The sequence below is a fragment of the Diabrotica virgifera genome, chromosome 10, assembly GCF_917563875.1.
Source record: "Diabrotica virgifera virgifera chromosome 10, PGI_DIABVI_V3a".
Taxonomy (NCBI): Eukaryota; Metazoa; Arthropoda; class Insecta; order Coleoptera; family Chrysomelidae; genus Diabrotica; species Diabrotica virgifera.
In genome coordinates this window covers 99,471,416-99,494,231 of record NC_065452.1, presented here as the reverse complement: position 1 = coordinate 99,494,231, position 22,816 = coordinate 99,471,416, and the positions used below count along the sequence as shown (strand labels likewise).

Genomic DNA, 22,816 nt, shown 5'->3' with positions numbered 1-22,816 from the left:
AAAAAATGTGAAAAATTAAGGTTTTTCTTAATTTTTGCTAACTTCGATGGCATTGCGCGACCGGAAGACAAATTAATAAAAAAATAGTAATTAGTGCTTTTTTCAAGTCTATACCAATGGCAACTTTTGCGCACTATAGCGATCTGAAATAAAACAAAAATTTTTTTTCGAACCACCCTAATGCTTAGAATAGCGTTGACACAGAAGAAAACTAACACGGAAGTGAAGTATTGCGAGAAATGGTCAAAGAATACGAAATAGTAAACACAATAAAAATAAAAAAAGTTACAACATCTGGGACACGTATTGAGGGGACAGTGATATGAACTGCTAAGACTGATAATACAGGGAAAGTAGGAGAAGGAAGGAGTATAGGAAGAAGAATATTATCCTGGTTGAAGAATTTAAGCGACTGGTTTAAATGCGGTTTTATAGAACTCTTCAGAACAGCGGTAGATATAATAAAGATTGTGATGATGATATCCAATCTCCGATTAGGAGACGGCACTTAAAAAAGAAGACAAAAAACTACAATCACTAGACTCGTCAATTCGCAAAAGATCAGATGATTGGGGCATGTAGAAAGAATTGCAGCGTACATAATGCCTAAACTAGTTATGACTAGAAAACTAATCGGCGTTAAAAGAAGAGATACACTCATAAGGAGGTGGATTAACAAAGTGAAGGAAGGCCTTAAGCACGTTAATGTGAGGAACTGGAAAAGAAAAGGACAAAACAGAAGTGAATGGAGAAATATTGTTTATCAGGACCTTCCGAGTAGTTAAGACTTTTGTATATACTTAAGTTGGAGTTTTGTTTAAAATAACTGTAACAAGTTAATCCTGCGAGTTATAGGTGACTTTAATGCCAAAATCGGTAAGGGTAGTTATGGTGAAGTAGTAGATTCATGGGGTTTGGGTGAGCGAAATGAGAGAGGAGAACGCCTACTCATATTTGCTAACGGAAGAAGAGTTGGTAATCACCAATATACTCTTCAAATTACCATACAGAAGGTTGTATACGTGGCGCTCACCAGGTGACACGCCAGAAAATCTCATAAGAAACCAGATTGACTATATTTTAATAAATAAAAGAATCAAAAACTCAATAACATCAGTGAAAACCTACCCTGGTGCAGATATTAAGTCAGACCATAACCCACTTTTCGGTAAGTTTCGTCTGAAATTTAAAAATCCACAAACCTAATCCTATAAAATACGATCTCAAACAACTAAGAGATGATGACATAAAGCAAGAAGTACGGGAATATCTGAAGAACAACATATCTAAGTCAGAAGTAGTTATGTCTATTAAGCTAGAAAGACCATTTCATAAGGGAACCATGAAACACACCCCATATTTTTTTGCTATTTTATTGCTAATTTATTACGCAAATTAAAAATGTATTGCTTCATCCCCTTCAGAGAAATAGGTGGCCATTCCAGCTTAATATTAAGCTAGAAAGGCCAACATTCATATATCCGGAACGAAAGTAGATAGAGAGTTGCTTCCGGTGGCCTATTTTATTGCTAATTAATTGCTAATTTATTACGCAAAACAAAAATTTATTGCTTCATCCCCTTCAGAGAAACAGGTGGCCATTCCAGCTTAATATTAAGCTAGAAAGGCCAACATACATATATCCGGAACGAAAGTAGATAGAGAGTTGCTTCCAGTGGCCTATTTTATTGCTAATTAATTGCTGAAAGATTGAGTTTACAAGAATTTACAAACTCACCCCCTTCAACCCCTACCGATATCATCATTCCCCGGAATCCACAAAAAGTGAAAATAACCAGTTTAAAGAGCTAAAACCAAGTACGTATTTTTTGCTTATTCATTGCTATAGGTCTAAGCCAAAAATGAATTTTTTGCTTCCTCCCCTAACGAGCCACAATGGCTACTGCGGTTTAATACTTAAGGCTACAATACTCAACACTCCTATTTCAGGAAAGAAAGCAGATAGAGGGTCGTTTCTGGCGGCATATTTAATTTTTAATTAATTGCTGAAAGATGGGGTATACCAGAATTTACAAACTCACCCCCTCCAACCCCTACCGTTATCATCGTTCCACGGATTTCACAAAGAGTGAAAATAATCAGTTTAAAAACTTAAAACCAAGTGGGTATTTTTTTCTAATTAACAGCTGCAGGTCTACGCCAAAAACCAATTTTTTGCTTCATCCCCTAACGAGAAACAATGGCTACTGCGGTTTGATCCTTATGCTACAATACCCAACACTCCTATTTCAGGAACGAAAACAGATAGAGGGTCGTTTCCAGCGGCATATTTTATTGCTAATTAATTTCTGAAAGATATGGTATACAACAATTTGCAAACACACCCCCTCCAACCCCCACCGTTGTTCTCATTCCCCGGATTTCACAGAAAGTCAAAATTACTAGTTCAAAAACCTATGACCAAGCGGGTATTTTTTTCCTAAGCAACTGCTGCAGGTCTACACCAAAAACGATTTTATTGCTTCATCCCCTAACGAGCAACAATGTCTAATGCGGTTGAATACTACAACACTCAATTCTCCTGTTTCAGTAACGAAAACAGATAGAGCGTCGCTTCTGGCGGCCTATTTTATTATTAATTAATTGCTTATTTATTACGCAAATTACAAATTTATAGCTTCAACCCCTTCAGAGAAACAGGTGGCTTAATATTAAGCTAGAAGAGCCAACATTCATATTTCTGGAAAGAAAGTAGATAGAGAGTAGCTTTTGGCGGTATATTTTATTGCTAATTAATTGCTGAAAGATTGGGTATACCAGAATTTACAAACTCATCCCCTCCAACCCCTACCATTATCATCGCTCAACGGATTTCACAGAAAGTGAAAATTACCTGTTTAAAAATCTAAGACCAAGTGGGTATTTTTTTCCTAAGCAACTGCTGCAGGTCTACGCCAAATTTGATTTTATCGCTTCATCCCCTAACCAGTAAAAATGGCTACTGCGGTTAAATACTTAAGCTACAACACTCAATTCTCCTATTTCAGTAACGAAAGCAGATAGAGGGTCGCTCTATCTGCTTTCGGTCTTGAAATAGGAGTGTTGGGTATTGTAGCTTAAGAATTAAACCGCAGTAGCCATTGTTTCTCGTTAGGGGATGAAGCAAAAAATTGGTTTTTGGCGTAGACCTGCAGCCGTTAATTAGAAAAAAATACCCACTTGGTTTTAAGTTTTTAAACTGATTATTTTCACGCTTTGTGAAATCCGTGGAACGATGATAACGGTAGGGGTTGGAGGGGGTGAGTTTGTAAATACTGGTATAACCCATCTTTCAGCAATTAATTAAAAATTAAATATGCCGCCAGAAGCGACCCTCTATCTGCTTTCTTTCCTGAAATAGGAGTGTTGAGTATTGCAGCCTTAAGTATTAAACCGCTGCAGCCATTGTGGCTCGTTAGGGGAGGAAGCAAAACATTCATTTTTGGCTTAGACATGTAGTAATTAATGAGCAAAAAATACGTACTTGGTTTTAGCTCTTTAAACTGGTTATTTTCACTTTTTGTGGATTCCGGGGAATGATGATAACGGTAGGGGTTGAAGGGGGTGAGTTTGTAAATTCTTGTAAACTCAATCTTTCAGCAATTAATTAGCAATAAATATGCCGCCGGAAGCTACCCTATATCTACTTTCGTTCCGGAAATATGAATGTTGGCTATTCTAGCTAAATATTAAGCTGAAATGGCCACCTGTTTCTCTGAAGGGGATGAAGCAATAAATTTTTGTTTTGCGTAATAAATTAGCAATTAATTAGCAATAAAATAGGCCACCGGAAGCCACTCTCTATCTACTTTCGTTCCGAATATATGAATGTTGGCCTTTCTAGCTTAATATTAAGCTGGAATGGCCACCTGTTTCTCTGAAGGGGATGAAGCAATAAATTTTTGTTTGGCGTAATAAATTAGCAATTAATTAGCAATAAAATAGGCCGCCGGAAGCAACTCTCCATCTACTTTCGTTCCGGATATATGAATGTTGGCCTTTCTAGCTTAATATTAAGCTGGAATGGCCACCGTTTCTCTGAAGGGGACGAAGCAATAAATTTTTGTTTTGCGTAGTAAATTAGAAATTAATTAGCAATAAAATAGACCACCGGAAGCAACTCTCTATCTACTTTCGTTCCGGATATATGAATGTTGGCCTTTCTAGCTTAATATTAAGCTGGAATGGCCACCTGTTTCTCTGAAGGGGATGAAGCAATAATTTTTTGTTTTGCGTAATAAATTAGCAATTAATTAGCAATAAAATAGGCCGCCGGAAGCAACTCTCTATCTACTTTCGATCCGGATATATGAATGTTGGCCTTTCTAGCTTAATATTAAGCTGGAATGGCCACCTGTTTCTCTGAAGGGGATGAAGCAATAAATTTTTAATTTGCGTAATAAATTAGCAATAAAATAGCAAAAAAATATGGGGTGTGTCTCATGGCTCCCTTATGAAATGGTCTTTCTAGCTTAATAGACATGAAGTAGTTAATGATGTTGACACAGAAATAAACCACTTAGAAAACATTGGGAAGGAAATATTAGGCCAATACCTGCGACCGAAAAAGACAGAAAAGAAAAAACCATGGATGACCGACGGTATATTACAGATGATGGACAGAAAAAGAAAATCCAAGCGGAAAGACTACGTTACATATCAGTTTCTAGACAAAGAGATAAAAAAGCTGTCAGAGAAGCTAAAAACAGAAATCTGGAAGAACAGTGTGAAGAAATCGATATACTGGAACATAAACACGATTCCTTCAACCTCCACAAAAAGATCAAAGAAGCAGCAGGCATCTATAATTCAAAAAGGCCGGGACACTTAACAGACGCTCAAGGAAATCCAATAGTTGGTATTGAAGAAACAAAAACAACATGGATGAACTATGTGACAACAACATTTAAAGACGATAGGAATGTCACCATGACACAAAATAAAAATGACGATACCGGACCACCTATTCTCGAAGCGGAAGTAGAAGCTGCTATAAACAACATTAAGGAGGGAAAAGCCGCAGGACCAGACGAGTTCTACTCAGAATTTTTGAAAATTATGGATAAAGACGAAGTCAAAGGACTTATCTTGATCTTCAACAATATATACCAAAGTGGAAAAATACCCCAACAGTGGCTAAGATCAACTTTTATAATAATCCCTAAAAAACCATGCCAAAAAATGTGAAGATTATCGAATAATAAGCCTTATGAGCCATCTCCTGAAAACTTTTTTAAAAATTATACATAAAAGAATATATAAAAAGTGTGAAGAACACATGACAAACACACAATTCGGCTTCAGGGATGCATTGGGTACTCGAGAGGCACTTTTTGCAATACAAGTTCTCTTTCAAAGATGTAGAGACGTGAATTGTGATATATATGTGTGTTTTGTTGTTTACCAGAAAGCGTTCGATAGAATAAAACATGATGAACTGATGAAAATAATAAATTCAATTGGTCTAGACAGCAGAGATCGCCGTACAATAAACAATATCTATTACGAACAAACTGCAGCTGTTAGAGTAGGGGATCAGTTAAGAGACGACATAAAGATAAAAAGAGGTGTGCGACAGGGATGTATATTGTCCCCATTATTGTTCAATACATATTCAGAGCACATTATGAACCTAGCGCTAACGGACATAGACGAGAGAATACTTATAAACGGAGAACGATTGAACAACATAAGATACGCTGATGATACTGTTTTTTGCAGACAGTCTTGAAGGTCTGCAGACACTTGTCTCCAGGGTGGCAGAAGTAAGTAGCAGGTTTGGGCTTGATTTTAACATAAAAAAACCAAATACATGGTTATAAGCAAAAGTAGGATACCACCTGGTCAATTACTAGTTAACCAACAACCTATAACACAAATCACCAACTTTTGTTATTTGGGTGCAAACTTAAATGAACAGTGGGACCAATCGACGGAAATTAAGATAAGGATCGAGAAGGCAAGATCAGCTTTCGTCAAAATGAAAAAAATCTTTAACAGCCACGATATAAAATTGGAAATAAAAGTTCGTTTACTAAAATGCTACGTATTCTCCGTTCTTTTATATGGCGTGGAGTCATAGACCTTAACTGAAGTATCACTGAAGAGACTCGAAGCATTTGAGATGTGGTGCTATAGACGCATGTTGAAGATTTCCTGGATAGACAGAGTTACCAACGAAGAAGTTCTACATAGAATGGGTAAAGAGCGCGAACTAGTCGTAACCATAAAACGTCACAAACTGGAATACCTGGGCCATATAATGCGCAATGAACAACGATATGACATACTTCGGACCATACTTCAAGGTAAAGTGCATGGGAAAAGAGGTCCAGGACGAAGAAGAATATCCTGGCTGCATAACCTGCGAAAATGGTTTAACTTAACCACTACCGGACTTTTCAGGGCAGCAGTCAATAAAGTCAGAATAGCCATGTTAGTGTCCAACATCAGTAACGGATAGGCACCATAAGAAGAAATCCTGCGAAGAAGAACATTTCGAAGATACCCAATTTGGTTTTAGAAATGCTGTAGAAAAAATGCCGTGACCAAAGAAAAGATGTATTTGCATGTTTTGTGGACTTCTAAAAGGCGTTTGATAAAGTACAGCATGTAAAATTAATGCAGATACTGAAAAAGATATAAATAAATGACAAAGATGTTAGTGTCATTAAAAATTTGTACTGGAATCAAACTGATATCAATCTCCATACAACGAGGAGTGAGACAGGGTTGCATTTTGTCGCAAACATTGTTCAATGTATACTCGGACCAGTCATTTAAAAAGGCACTACTTGAGAGACAGCCATATGGATTAAAAATCGACAGGGAACTACTTAATTAATGTGATTGTGATTAGATACGAAGACGATATAGTAATTGTCTGTACGCAGACGATACAGTCAGATAATATTGAAGGTCTCCAAATTCTGCTTATTCTCAGACATATAAATAAAACGTAGATTAGCAATGACTAAAACTACTTTTATGAAAATGAAATAATTTCTTTGCAATCATCATCTCAGTTTAGAACTAAGACAAATAATGGTTAAGTGCTATGTTTGGTCTGTACTTTTGTATGGTGCAGAACTGTGGACGCTAAAAGTATCGACCATGAACAGAATTGAAGCATTGGAAATGTGGATTCATAGACGGATGCGAAAGATACCTTGGACAGCAAGAAAAACTAATAAAAAAAGTACTAAGGAGGGTCAACAAAGCTAGAGAACTGCTAAAGACTGTTAAACACCGGAAAATATCTTATCTGGGACATATAGTGAGAGGAAATCGGTATCAAATATTACAACTGATCTTTAAAGGCAAAAAGTCCATAGATCTTAAAGGCCTGTTGTACGTATCAATAAATATAATAGCAACAACCTCCTTTGTGCGGTTACAATGATTTTCAGTTATTTTTTTTTTTTCAAAATCAGTTTGGAAAAAACTGATTTCGGAAAAGCAAAAAAAATCAAAATTTGTTTAATTTATTATTATTTTGTATTTTAATAACGATTTCCGAAGCGGAACTTAAAACGTCAAACTAAACGTCAAACAAACTTAGTTTTAAATAAAAATTGCGGCTTATTCCCGCAAAACTAAATATAAATAAATACATATATGTAATAATATTATTAAAAATACTATTAAAAGAGATAATTAAGTCAAGTAAAACTTACATTATATAGGTTGCCCCAGTCATAACTGGAGTAACATGTCTAACAATGTGGTCAGTTGCATAAGAAGCTATATACAGTCTATTCTTCAGCGCGCTCGCACAAAATATTTATTACATAACTTCAACAAGTGAAATCCAATCGTAAATGCTATTACTTTTTCTGCAAGTTAAATACCACCATCGATTCGACCAACACAAAACACAACAAATCACAGAATACGCGATTTTGGCTTCATTACACCGCGTGCTACTTTTGAAGACATCAAAAAATATAGTAAAACACCTCTATGTATATGCTTAGGCTTCTCCTTCGCTGCAACCGATTGTAGTTTATTATGAAATAATCTTCACGATTCGATGTTGAAATTTCGCAAGGACGATTGCATACAATTTTTACGTTATAAATGTTTCAGTTTTACATTTCTATTATTCGTTTATTGAATGTCAAGGCTGTAGGTTATAATTTGTAAGTACAAATATATAAGTACTATTTATTTATAATTTATTTATAACATAATATCGGTAATAAAACACTAGCATTTCCATTTTATCTTTGCAACTTACTTTCTAGATTTTCGCCAAAATGATAATTAAAGAGAATATTCCGCATTGTAAAGAAGCTGGCTATAGTGGCTAATACTGAAATATAGTGGCATTACTGAAAAATGCAATTGACAGCAGTAAAAATTAAAACAAACAGGTACCTACTATCTGACCGTAGCATGAATATATTATATTATTGGCCTCCTAGTTTACATGTGCGCGATTAATTTTGAAAAGGCTTTTGATAAAGTTCGCCATGAAAAAATGCTACATATTCTCAATACTTCCGGTCTAGACGGTAGGAACATTAGAATCATCTCAAATTTGTATTAGGGCCAGGCTGCATATGTTAGGGTTGGGAATCTGTGCTCTGAAGAAGTAAAAATCAAGCGTGGAGTTCGTCAAGGCTGTATGTCACCAATGTTGTATAATCTTTACGCTGAAACAATCTTAAAGGAAGTGTTGGAAAACGCAAAAGAGGGCATAATCATTAATGGCGTCTTATGAACAATATCAGATCCGCAGATGGCACCTTGTTAGTGACATCATCAATTGAACATCTTCAAGCATTATTGAATCGAATGGTGGCGATCTGCGCGATATAGGTATGGACTCATACTCAAAGCAAAAAAAGGTTATGGTTATTAGTAAACAGGCAGTCGTAAATAATAATAACTATAAGGTAACAATTAATAATGACTCAATTAAAAGCGTAAGTTATCTTGTATATCTGGGTACTTAATGAAAGATGAAACCATAGTACAGAAATAAAAAGTAAAATTGCCAAAGCAAGAACAAGTTTTATGAAATTTAAGAAAATCCTGTGCAGTCATTATCTCAAATTGGAACTTCGCATAAGAATGGTTCGATGTTATATATTCCCAGTACTACTTTACAAGGTTGAAGCATGGACCCTGACAGAATCGCTTTTAAAAACCTAGAAGCATTTCAGATGTGGGTCTACAGTCTACCGCCGTATTCTGAAGATCAGTTGGGTAGAAAGAGTAACAAACGAAAGGGTTTTGCAACGTTTGAACAAAAGTTGTGAAGTAGTACGGTTAAAAGGCGTAAATTGGAATACTTTGGTCATATATTGCGTCACCCAGAAAAATATGACATACTTCACCTTGTCATGTAAGGTAAAATAATGGGAAAAAGAAGTGTGGGCCGCCGTACAACTTCTTGGCTTAAAAACCTACGCCAATGGTTTGGGAAAACTAGCACTGAACTATTTCGTGCGGCTGTAAATAAGACAATTATTGTTAATATGCTGGGCAACACGAGAGCCAACGATCGACAAGCGGTCTCGGCACCTTAAAAAGAAGAAGAAGACAAGCCACAAGCAATGAAAAATATTGTCAATCATTTAATTAGGTATTTAGGAAATAGACTTTAATAGGCGGAGATTTCAACGCCAAAAATACCTATTGGGGTTCACGATTAACTACCTACTACAAATGGTAGGGCAGTGGCGTAACCAGGAGGGTTTTGGGGGTTATAACCACCCTCCCCCCATTGGGATGTACTTGGAGCTATATACGCTTAACACCATTACTATTTCATACCCCCAGAGACCCTCCAGTAGTTGTAACCCCCCTTAGGATCATCCTGGTTACGCCGTTGGGGTAGGGAACTCTAAAAAGCGATCAAAGAATATGGAGCAGACACTATATCAACAGTACGGCCAACTTATTGGCTAACATACCGTAATAAGCTACCAGATCCCATCGATTTTTTCGTATACAAAAATATCTCAGCTAATTACACACAATTACATGAATGTGAAGATTTACCCTCAGAGAATTCAGTTGTAATATTAACACAGCAAAAAATACAATACAGAAAGAAGAAATTACTTAAAAAAAAGATAGATTTAAAGATACCACTTAAAACAGAAGAAGATATGGAAAAAGAGATGGAAAAATGTAACCAAGATATCCAAACAAGAGCATGGGAATGCACACCAGATGCAACAGAAAAGCTGCAACTATCCAACAGAAATCAAAAAAGTAGTAAAAGCACACTCACAAAAAAAGCCAGAAGAAATTGGTTTCACACTAGATCCCCTCTTAATACGACAATTATGAATAATCTCATACAACAGCTTAAAAGAGAGATAAAAGAATTCAAACATGAAACTATACATTCCTCCCTCAGAAAGCTAACTAATGATAGTACCACAGATTACTCTTTGTGGAAAGTAACAGAGGTTAAAAAGACCAATCGCGCAAGTCCCTTCTAGATCAAATCTTTAGAACTATAGCTATAGCGAAGTCTATAGTTATGTTAAAAAGAAACGGAGAAAGCACGCATTCCTGTCTGACCCTAGTAGGTACGTTAAATTCGTCACTGTTGACCCCATTGTGTGGCACGCTGCATTTTGCCTCAGTGTACAGTGACTTTATAATGGAAATTATTTTATGCGGGAAATTTCTTCTCTCTAAAATTTTCCATATAGCAGGATGACATAATCGGTCAAAGGCACTCTCAAAATCGACAAAAACCATGTATAAGGGTGTGTTCCATTCAACTGATTGTTCCGTTGTTACCCTCACAGTATTAATGTGATCTATGCAAGAGGCTTCTGGTCTAAAGCCCACTTGATTAGCTTTAAATTTAACTTTGTTTGTTAATTTTTTCAGTATAATGGTCGTGGAAATTTTATTTTTGGCGGTAAGCTTTTGTTTCTTTGATCTCTATTTGGCTATTTTATATATTTTTGTTTCGCCTACCCTGGTATCAAGTTGATCATATAGGTTTGAATAAGCTTCTGCTTTAGCTTTTGCTACAGCTACTTCCGCTTCCTTTTTGGCGACCATATAGTTTTGAAGATCTGTGTCCAATCTATTTTCTTGTCACTTTTTATATAATTTTCCCTTCTCTTTTATCTTTCCTTGTACTTCGTTTGACCACCACCAAGTCTCTTTATGCTCAAACTTCTTTCCTGACGTTTCCCAAGTATTTCTATAGCAGTCTCTCTAATAATACTGGTCATTTTTCTCCAAATTGTATTAGGGCTTCCTTTCGTGTTCCAACATATTTTTTCTACTATTCTTTCCCTGAATAAACCTTCTTTCTCATATTTTAGCATCCACCACTTCATTTTTTGTGATCCTCTCCGATATTTTGGTTTAGTTTCGCTTTTTACTTCGATGTCCAGAACAAGCAGCTTATGTTGTTGGCTTACTGTCTTGCTAACTATTACCATTAAATATTAATATTATAATATTAAATAACTATTCCTATTAAATATTATTATAGTTATATGAATAATTAATTTACACATATAAGTACTTAATTTGTTTGTGTTATAAGATACATAAATTTGAATATATTTTTTTGTTGTGAATGATCATAGAAAAAATCATGTATACAACTTGCATTTAGTTATTATATGATGCTCGTATTCTATACGAAACTTACCGCTATTCGGCTCATTTCGTATCCATCCTAATGACCAGAATTGAATGCTCGTTGCATAATATACTCTACTGCATCAGTTCCGTTTAACTTTTGAATAATTTAGTGACAGTAGACATTGCTATTATAATATTAGCTTATAAAAATATAAATTATTAAAGATTATTCAAATTAAACGAGTTTATTCATATTATAAAAATGTACTATTTTAAAGTCGGCGAAGGTAATGTACATGTAGCAATAACTCTGAAATTATGGCATTCAGGTATAAGTAACATTAAGTACATAAAAATAACGATTATTTCTGAAGGACTTCAAAAGGCAAAAATGCATAGGGTATTCTATTTAAAATCAGAAAGTTCGTCAGATTTCCAGAAAAACGGAAAATCTGACAACAATTTAAATACCACCATAATATCGGCCGCATCACAAGACCCTTACACACCATAATCCAGGGGTGGACAAATACTTTTAAGCGCGGGCCAAAATGAATTTTTAAAATGTCTTCCGGGCCGAAGGACTATAATGCTTACGTACGCTTGTGCACTCAGGGCCCCCGTAACCGGGCGTGCAACGCGTGCGGCGCACGCGGGCGTAACCCTCAAGGGGCGCCATATGAGTATCAAAAATATGAATTTCGATCAAGAGAACCTTATATTTCACAATATCGAAAATTATTATTATGAAAAGTTGTTTGAAATTAATTAAAAACTATGTTTTAATATGCAATTACATCCTTTTAATTGAAATTTTTTTTCTCAAATTACAGATACCCAATGCCTTTTTCATTTATTACGAATAAATGAAAAATTCGATAACTTTATTGTTATTGATTAATTAATTAATAATAATAAAAGAGTTATCACATTATTTGTTATAACTGAAAAGGACTAATTATAGACTTATCACATTATTTCTAATAAATGAAAAGGGCGTTGTTGAAACGTACAATTAATGTACGATAAAAAGTTCTTTCTGAAAAGCTTTGCATGGTCTAAAATCTAAGATGCAACCATCAAATCCTATCAAATTTTTTCAATTTTAAATGAGATATATGTAAAAATATGAGTTTCGATCAAAAGTAAAGTGCATTTCTAGATCACAATATATTTCAATTAGAAGGATGTAATTGCATATAGAAACATAGTTTTTAATGCTGAACAGCTTTTCATAATAACTTTTCAATATTGTGAAAACTAATCGTACTTTGCTCTTGACCGAAATTCATATTCTTTGACATACCTCGTATAAGATTCATAAAATTTGATATTTCTGTGGTGTCAGAGTAAAAGTTCTTAAGTCAAGTTTTGGTCATTTTGAGTTAAGTGGACAAACGGATAGATAACGTTCTATATTTGTGGGTAAAAAATCCTAAAAAAATTTTTGGGTATAAAAAAATGCCATATACAACGATTAAAGCATACAGAATATACGTCGGAAATAATAATATAAGTCAAATCTTGCAATTTTTGAAACGAATCTCAATACGATGATTTCTGACTTAAGAACTTTTACTCTGATACCACAGATTTGATGGTTGCATTCTGAGTTCTAGACAATGCAGAACTTTTTATGAAGAATAACTTTTTATCGTAAAATTAATAATAAAACAGTTTTCCATATGGTTCCTAGTTATGTAGACACCCTGTATAAAATTTGTTTGAAAACTTTGAAATGACAAAATATTATTGTTTATTTACTTAAATGTATATTTTTAATTTAATATGCAGGGGGCAGGCAGAATGAAAAATAACGTTATTGCCGAGGGCCGACAGTCCCTTAAAATAAATAAAAAGTTTCTTTTGAATTAAATATTTGCAATTATTAAAAATCACACTAAATTTTCTCTTTTATTTTCACCCCTGTAACTTATTAAAATAAACATTTTAGAAGTTTTCAAGGACTTTAGGCCTCAGTAATAATGTAGTCTTTTATTCTGAGTTTAAAATTTTCAAAAATATTTATTAGTTTTTATAATAGATTTAAACGGCGCTAAAATATGTTCCGCACGCGGTCGCCAATCAGCCTTGCGGGGGCCCTGTGTGCACTCGCGAATATTATTGGTGAACTTTTTTCCCTACCCAAGAAATTTTTTGACAAAAATAGTATAAATCATTTTAAAGCATTTGGACAAAGAAATTTTACTGTTTAGATCAGGGCTTCCCAAACTTATTCGTACTGTGACGCCCTTGAGACTTTGGTATTTTTCTGCGACGCCCCTCAACCCAACCCCCAATAAAATTTACCAATTTTACTAAGTACTAGCCTAGTAACAGGTTATAGTTATAACAAAAACACTATTTGAACATTTATATTTTTATTAGAAATTAAGAACGAAATCAAAATATAGGCACAAAAATAAAAAGGGATATTTTTATGTACATAACTGGCTGGTTAACGTGAGGGATGTGCTTGCTTTTTTGAGCACAGCTTATGAAAACGGGGCTCCAATTTGGAAATTGCCACTCTAGTTTCTTTTTCTAAGTTTATGTTTGACCTGTACTTGTTTTTAATTACTGTCACTGCAGAAAATTCCGTTTCGCACAAGTACTAAGTCGCAAATGGTAATAAAACCTTTTTCCACCTACCTCTACCGAAAGTATACTTTTCCGGACCTGATTGTAGGGAGCAAAGTTGTATTTTTCCTCCCTAGGGAGGAAAAGTAAAAGTGACGTCATGGTATTTCATTCATGAAATATAACTTATTAACGCCCTGTACAATATCTATTTTCTATTACGTAAGTATCTATACATTTTAACGTTTATTTATAAAACACTCCGTATTTTGCAGAATGGTAAAAAACAGTAAATTGTTATTTTGATTTAACAATGTTTACATTAATAATTTGACTTATATTTGACAGTTGACAGTTATATTGTACCTACTTGTTAGTTTTAGTTTTAATAAATTTTGTTGGTTAGTTACATAAATAAATTAAGTAAAAATGAAAAATGACTAGTTATTAATTTGAGGAAGGTGGAAAAACCATATGTATAACATGGGAGTAAAGTGCCTTTTCCTCCCTTGAATGATTACTGCCCTCCGCTACACGTCGGGCAGTAAACTTCATTCTCGGGAGGAAAAGTAGCACTTTCCTCACTTGTTATACAAATAGCTATAATGTTGCAGTGCTAATAGCATGATATTCATGAGAAACTGAGCTCCAAAATTCAAACAGTGTGTCCTTGTCGTCTTAAAGCTTTAGGCGGAAATCACAAGACAATTAATTCTGTCAGTTGTTCCTCTTTTTTTGTCGGTCTATCTGTGCTAATAACGGAGGAGTTGTGTTTACGGACGGACAGACGGACAAACGCTTTAAATTTTTTTTTTTCAAAATGAGTGAAAACAATAATTGTCTTACTTTGGTGCATATGCGAAGAATTTGTGCCCAGTAAAATATGTCACGTAATTTTTAAAGAAATATAAATATAAATATAATATATTATATTAAGTCATAACAAGGATCCAGATAAAAGATGAAGATATTGAACAAGTGGACAAAATAAATATTTTACTTAGGGTATGGGTCTGGATTACGGATGATCTACATCCGAAATTCGATCAAGAATCCGACACTAAAGAGCAGCTTTTTTGAAGATGAGAAAATTTCTGAGTAACCCAAGACTCAATCTGCAAATCCGATATCGCATGGTAAAATGTTATATCCACTCCATTCTTCTTTATGGTGCCGAAGCTTGGACTGTTCATGTTGACTTAATGAGAAAGCTAGAAGCTTTTGAGATGCAGCTTTTTAGGATAATTTTGAAAGTATCATGGACCGATCATATTACGGACGAAATGGCGTTGCACAGAATGGGAAGGGACAGAGTACTTTTGACCACTATTAAAAGGAGAAAGGAAGCGTATTTGGGGCACATGCTTAAAAATAATAAGTATGAGTTGCTGCAGCTGCTTATGAAGGATAAAATTGAAGGAACAATTTGTCCTGGTAGACGACAAATATCTTGGCTGAAACCAAAACATCACTGCCTCGAAGAGTGAGAGAAGTGCACCTTCAATTCTATGTAATCAGTCGGACCTCGCTTTTTTGAAAGTGTGTTGAATACTTTGAAGTATAGGAATAGCGCTACAGCTGTTCGAAATTATAATACAGTGGAACTCTGATAAGTCGGCCCCCGATAACCCCGAAGTCCGGCTAACCCGGATCGATTTTTTTCAGACAAACATTTCAACAATAAAAATGTATGTAATATAATATTTGAGAGATAATCGGTATTTGTTTAATTTGAACTACATATACGGTAGTAAAAATGACTCATGGCACACGACGTTCATTGTCGTGTTATCGGAAACAACAGAGACCTGTAGTATCCTTTATTTATTTCAAAGTGTCTTAGCATTGTTTAAAAAAGGCTAAAAGACTAATAAAAAATTATTTTTTAAACAATGGTCTTAGTCTTCACTGTTATTAAATAACATAACATCGTTGCGATTGAGACCGTATTGTGTGTACTACAGTCGTATTGTTCGCTTCCGTTCTGTAATCGTTCGTAAATCTATTCAGATTTTGTGTTTGCGTGTTTTTTGTCTACTTAATGCCTAATGGCAACAAAACGTAAACATGCTGTAGTGACAATGGAAAAGAAACTATGTAGAAGCATTAGGAAGAATTGATAAAGGCGAATCTTTAAAAACAACTACAGCATCATATGGTATCCGTACATCTACAGTCAGGCGCGGATCTAGAAATTCATAATAGGAGGTGGGTCAGACTTACCTCAAATATATTTTCCAAATTTAGCCATCATACGACTCACACTTACTCTAAGGATAAAATACACTATATAATCCCAGATACCTACGGTATCAAAAGGATTAATAGACACGACTATTAATCTCACTGGTCGTTCTTTACCATATGGATTAACCTTTCTACCATCAATGGATAGGTACGCATGGATTATCTAGTAAAATACAATTTTTCATATCTTTATTCCCAGTGTAATATATCTGCATTTTAAAATATCATTTTTGTTATTGTTTGAATTGAGAAAAATATTTCCATTCTTTATGGTTCCACCGGTACCCAAACAAATGCGCCTGCAGATTATGTTTCAGAGAAGGGTGTTTTATTAGATTGTATGGCTTCTTTCAATTCTTTGAAACAGAATTGTTTCAACAGAAATGTTAACAGAAAAAAAAGTAATAAAAAATACTTATAGACTAAATACAATAGGGGGGTCCATGGACCCGTTGCCCCCCCTGTCTACACAATCGGATTGGAAGAAAAATAGAACTAAAATCGAAGAATTTTGTTTCAAAATGATAACAAAAGACAGTTTGGACAAACGGTGCAAAGCTAATAAAGCTAAAAATGAGACTCTCGACGACGCTTTGTATATGTGGTTTTGTGAGGAACGCAAACGTGGTTTACCAGTGTCTGGACCAATTATTCAAGAATCAACACTCAAGCTGAATTAAATGTTGCCTGATTGTGAACCAAATTTCACTGCGAGTCAAGATTGGCTGGATAGATGGAAAAAACGTCATGGAATACGCCAACTATCTGTAAGTACACCGTATTTTATTAATTTTTACCATTTTCTCCGCCTAACCCGGATTTTCGATAACCCGGATCGGCCGCGGTACCGATTAATCCGAGTTAACGAGGATCCACTGTACTCTTTATTATTTACATATTTTATTATTTATATGAACACTATGCACACTAATACTGTTGATTTCAACAAAATCGCATAAAAGAGATTAAAAAAATTGATTGTGGGATTTTTCAATGGGCCGGATAAAGTAAGCGAAAGGGCCGGATCCGGCCCGCGGGCCGACTTTTGCCCACTCCTGCCATAGTCTATAAAAATTTTGCAAGCTGTTTCCTAGATAATTGAGACGTTCCATCTATAAACATCTATAAATGTCGCTGTGTATTTTGACAAGAATTTAAATTGAATGTAATTAGAGAATAGAATAAAAATAGAATTAATATTTAAAATACTAAGATTTATAAAAAAAAATACGTAGTAATATTTAAAACTCAGCTAAAACAATATAAAAACAGTATCTATTATATAATCTGAAAACAACTTACCAAAATTTTGCAGAAAATATTTAGTACTTGTACCTGTCTGTATAACATCACCTATCTAGTTATTGAATATACTCAGTATACAATATACTCTATAAATCATCAAAAATTAGACAACAGAATTAATAATCGGTATCGATAATCTTTTTTCTACATAAAATATTGTTATCTTTCAATTATACGGATATGTAAATGGATGCTAACTTTTATCACATTACAGGCACCAAATACTTGGCAAATTTAAATACTAGATTAAAATTAGATTTCTAGTAGGTACACCAGTCTATCTGTGAAAAATCATCGATTTCGCGTCTTATCCACGTTTTTAATATTCTAAAAGGTGTACGAGAGATATAGTTGTTCCATTTTATCTTTGCCCAAACGTCATGATTCATTTTCAAACAAGTTAAATCAAAACATTAGGTGAAACGTAAGTCGATGTGTAACACCATTGATACGTACTGTCAATATAATAATTAGGAAATGGCTATTAAGGTATTTAATCTTTTTATACTATTGAGGAGGTTGATGGACTCAACATTAAACAGCTTGAACATCATACCGACTATTACTAGTATAAAGATAAATATAGAACTTCTTCTTTTTCAGCTTGTTTGCATCCACTGTTGGATAAAGGCCTCCCCATGAGTTCTCCACACTCTTCTCTGTTTTGTGCTATTTGGTACCAGTTTGTCTCCACTTTTGCTTTGATGTCGTCTAGCCTTCGTTTTTGTGGTCTTTCTCTTCTACGATTGTGTTCGCGTGGTCTCCAATGTTCAATGTTTCTCGTCCACTTGTCGTTGTTTTGCCGTGCCACGTGTCCTACCCAGTTCCATTTATAGCGATACGCTTTAATTACTATTTTCGCTAATTTTAATTTTAATATTTTTTCTCAAAAGCGAAACAACTTAGTCATTCGAAATTCGCATTAAATTAAATACAAAAATGTTAAGAGTCACATGGCTTTACTCTGTCAACATCTGTTTTCTCACCCACATAAATTAGTTATCATATCAGACCATTATGTCAACAACTCACTTAATGCATCGAAATTGTTTTCTTAAAACTGCGAAAGTGTACGCCAAACCTAGTGATTTATTGACAGCTGGTCAAAGTAAAAGAAACACAAACATATTTATCGTTTGTGGTTTTTTTCTTCAGTCACAGCTCGACAGGCATACGTATCGGGTCACACCCCTTCGCCGTCGCTAACATCGACCTTTCCTTCCGAGTGTCTTAAGTGAAACACATTTTTGTTACAATAAATAAAATATTTATCGTTCTTTTTATTACAGTCATTTCAATTAAATTCCGGCAACTCACCCACCTGAATACATTTCATTTGCGCAATTCTTCCAGTTACGTCTTCCACCTTCGTCCTGCTTCGCATGTCCTCGTTTCGTATAATATGTTCTCTCATGCCTCCTCTACGGTAGACCGTCAAAATAGCCCCGTCGAAAAAGCTCCGACACAATAGCCCCAACATAATATCCCGCACACAAAATAGCTCCGCCAAAATAGCCTGCAGACAAAATAGCCGCGGAATAATAGCTCGCCACAAAATAGCCCCAACAAAATAGTCCCGGCAATAAAGCTCCCTTCAGAATTCATCATGAAATAATCCCTTAAAAATACATTTTTTCGGAAATGGTAATTATCCTCTGTTCAGATGTTTATCTTAACCACAGTAAATAATGTTGTTCTGAAGCTATTTCCTTGTGGCATTTTTATGATCAACTATTTAGATGGGAAATAAGCCACAATTAAATTGACAATATAATTTTATTAACGTTTCGACGCCCAAATCGGGTGTCGTTGTTAAAATACAAAATACTACTAAATAAACAAAAATGTTGTTGCTAAGTAAAAAAATTCTTTTAGTAATTTATTTAATTTGACTCATTTATATTGGCAATTCAGACGTATATTATACATTTTAAAGTAGAAGACTTTAAAATGATATTTCCAATATTTATGAGTTGCGTTCCTGGGACGACTTTACTAAAAGATAGTTCATTCGATTACATGAAATCAATCCCAACTCAAGAATATCCGTCACAAAAAATGCATAGCATGTGACCTGTATTTAAAAAGACAACCAAATGCAACGATAACAGTAAAATTGACAGTTTGAATTGCCAATATAAATGAGTCAGATTAAATAAATTATTAGAAGAATTTTTTTACTTAGCAACAACATTTTTGTTTATTTAGTAGTATTTTGTATTTTCACAACGTCACCCGAATGGGGCGTCTAAACGTTAATAAAATTATATTTTCAATTTAATTGTATTTCCCATCTAAATAGTTGATCACATTAAATAAAAATGGTCTTTTCAGAAACTCCTTCCCTGTCTTCTGTTTCGATTGAGTGTTCTGCTTTTCGATTAAATTCAATGTTCAAGCCAGCTCCCATAAGCCATTTATTGCTTCTTGGAAGTTTGAACATTTAATTTAAGCGATAATGAATGTTTATTTGTGATATAAACATTTTTGTCTGATTTCTGACAGCAGTAAAATGTATTTTGAATTAAATGAATTACATACATTCTTCTTTTTTTTTGTCAAATAATTTAAATTAAAAAAATGTTTTTGGACACCTTGTGTAAGTAAATATGTAAATGTTTATATTACTGAATAGAGAATTAAATAAGCTTTCAAATGAGCTAACACACGACCCCTATTCTCATTAAAAAAATCATCGATTACGATATCACGCCCAGATGGATGACGTCACTGGTATGACATATATACCAAAATATCGTAATTTAAAAATAAAAATCGACCCGTTTTAGTGTTTTTCCTTGACGTCGCGGGTTTACGAAATATCGAATTTATTCCTTTCATTTGCACCATACTGTATGTCTGAATTGCCGATATGAATGAGACAGATTGAATTAAATTTTTAGAAGAATTTTTTTACTAAGTAACAACATTTTTGTTTAATTCATTAATATTTTGAATTTGGACAACGACGTTCGAAGTGAAAGTCGAAACGTTAATAAAATATTTTTTAACTTAAATTGAGGCTTATTTCCCAATTAGAATAGTGATTTAAAATAAATAGTACTCCGTTAAAAGGTAAAACTTTTTATTGGGGATGTTATCGCCGGGGCTGTTTTAGCCGGGGCTATTTTGTGTACGATCTATTTTGTCGGGGCTATTTTGATTACGGGCTATTATTTTGTCTAGCCTATTTTGTAACCGGGCTATTTTGACGGGGCTTTTTTGATGGGGATATTTTGACCGGGCCATTTTGACGGGTCACGCTCCTCTACACACCGGCAGACGCGTCCGCGGACAGCATCTACGTATGCATCCGCAGATGTGTAGATGGGGTAATTTGATCGTTTGTTGTTTATATATCACGTCGGCGGACGTGTCTGCGAAATACCCGATTGTTGTCGGTTTTCCTAGGACAGTCAAAGAGTTTCGGTGCGAACGCCCGATGCCTCTCCACACATCTGACCTCTGAACGACGCATTAGTTTTCGCAGTGAATTCAAAGTAGATATTGCGTCACCCGAGAATTGACCCAGACTGAACGATTTCACAGCACACCCCCACATAGCAATGCAAGTTCCGTGTTAACGAGTGAAACGACGATTGTCGCATCAGCCAGTGGTCGGGAGCGTAACTATATGCCATATGGCGGTAAATTCAAAAGACCTGTAAAATTAACTGGGATTGAGAACTCATTTTAATGTAAAGGATAATCAATATAACCTTAAAATAACAAAAGATCGTTGATTGATAAAAATATACCTGTATGTATTTATCAATCAACGTTTATAATTCGTATACTATTTGGATTTTCTTGTGTTATTTTGAGGTTACATTTATTTTCCATTACATTAAAATGCCAAAGTGGTTAAAAAATTAAAGAATAAAACATAGAATACAATCTTTATTTATAAAAATGTTTATATGTATGTTCATAAAATATGTTTGTTATCAATTATCAATGTAAAAACTTAAAACACAACTACCTTATTACACATAATATATATTTACACAATATTATTTTTATTCATCAGTTTAAACCACACCAAAATTGTATACATTTGGAATAAAACACAACTGCTGTAATTCACTTTACACTTTTTGTTGTTGGATGCACTATTTAAACGCTATTTATTAAAAAATAAAACAAATAAATATGGCGTCGTATTTTTCTCAAGGAAATGAAAACACAACGAAACGAAAGTGACAGTGGTGACAGAACGAGCGAACGAACAACGTGCAGAAATCTGCAGAAATGAGACTAGTATCGCCATCCCGTGCCAGGGAGCGAACTAGAAAACGTGCGTTGACCTTGAATATCCCTGTTACATTGCTATGTGGGGTTCTGCTGTGGAACGATTTACAGATGTGTACATACAGATGTGTGGTCAGCTCGTGATGATACATCGGCAGATGCATCCGCAGACGCTTCTGCCGATGTGTAGAGGAGGCATCAGAGATACTCCCAACATAGCTTGTTCGATGGAACTCTGTGTTGTATCTATTGGCTGATAACTCTGTAAGTGTCACGGTCTCCATTCCATAAGTCATAACTGGTAGAATACAACTGCTGCATACTCTTTTATTTTGATTTATTGGTATTTTTTTTTGTTTTTCAAGACATCACTGAGTCTTCTTAGTGCTGCCCAAGTCATTCGTTCTAGTTATCTCTGCCGTTTGATTCTGTTTGCCTAGTTTGATCGTGTGACTTAGGTATATAAACTCTTCGACACTTTCGATCTCGAAATATAGAACGGTAATAAATAAATTAAAAAAAAAACAAAAAGTTAAACAGTAATCTCGAAAATAAACAAATAAGTTTCCATTCGACAGAACTATAACCACACTCATGTAGTATGACAATTTGTAGGTTAAAAATATTACTTGTCACATTTTCGTAAAAAAGAGATAGGCACTTATCAGAAGTAATTAATTTAATAGAGCCATTATTGCTATTACTATTATAGTTAGTCGTTCTAACAATTATGCATAAAAATTAAAATTAAAATGACATATACACCTACTAAAAGTTAAATAATTTGAAAAACCAAATAAACAATAAATTAAAATAAACTAATAAACAACAAAAATGCCTTATGTCACTGTCACTGAAA

At 34.5% G+C, this 22,816-nt stretch overlaps 1 protein-coding gene across 3 annotated transcripts in view; it reads right to left on the bottom strand.

The window, feature by feature from the left end:
• The window catches only part of LOC114333928 (protein rolling stone), a 328,655-nt gene that overhangs the window by 144,772 nt on the left and 161,067 nt on the right, over positions 1-22,816 (bottom strand). Inside the window, exon 1 of one of the 3 annotated variants that reach the window (XM_028283925.2) lies at positions 17,704-17,866. The exons of 1 other annotated variant lie outside the window; for it this stretch is intronic. The gene's annotated coding sequence lies outside the window, so the exon portion shown is untranslated. Of the gene's footprint in view, positions 1-7,676; positions 7,964-17,703; positions 17,867-22,816 lie in introns of those variants that run through there. One more of the 3 variants, XM_028283927.2, reaches the window with a different exon arrangement.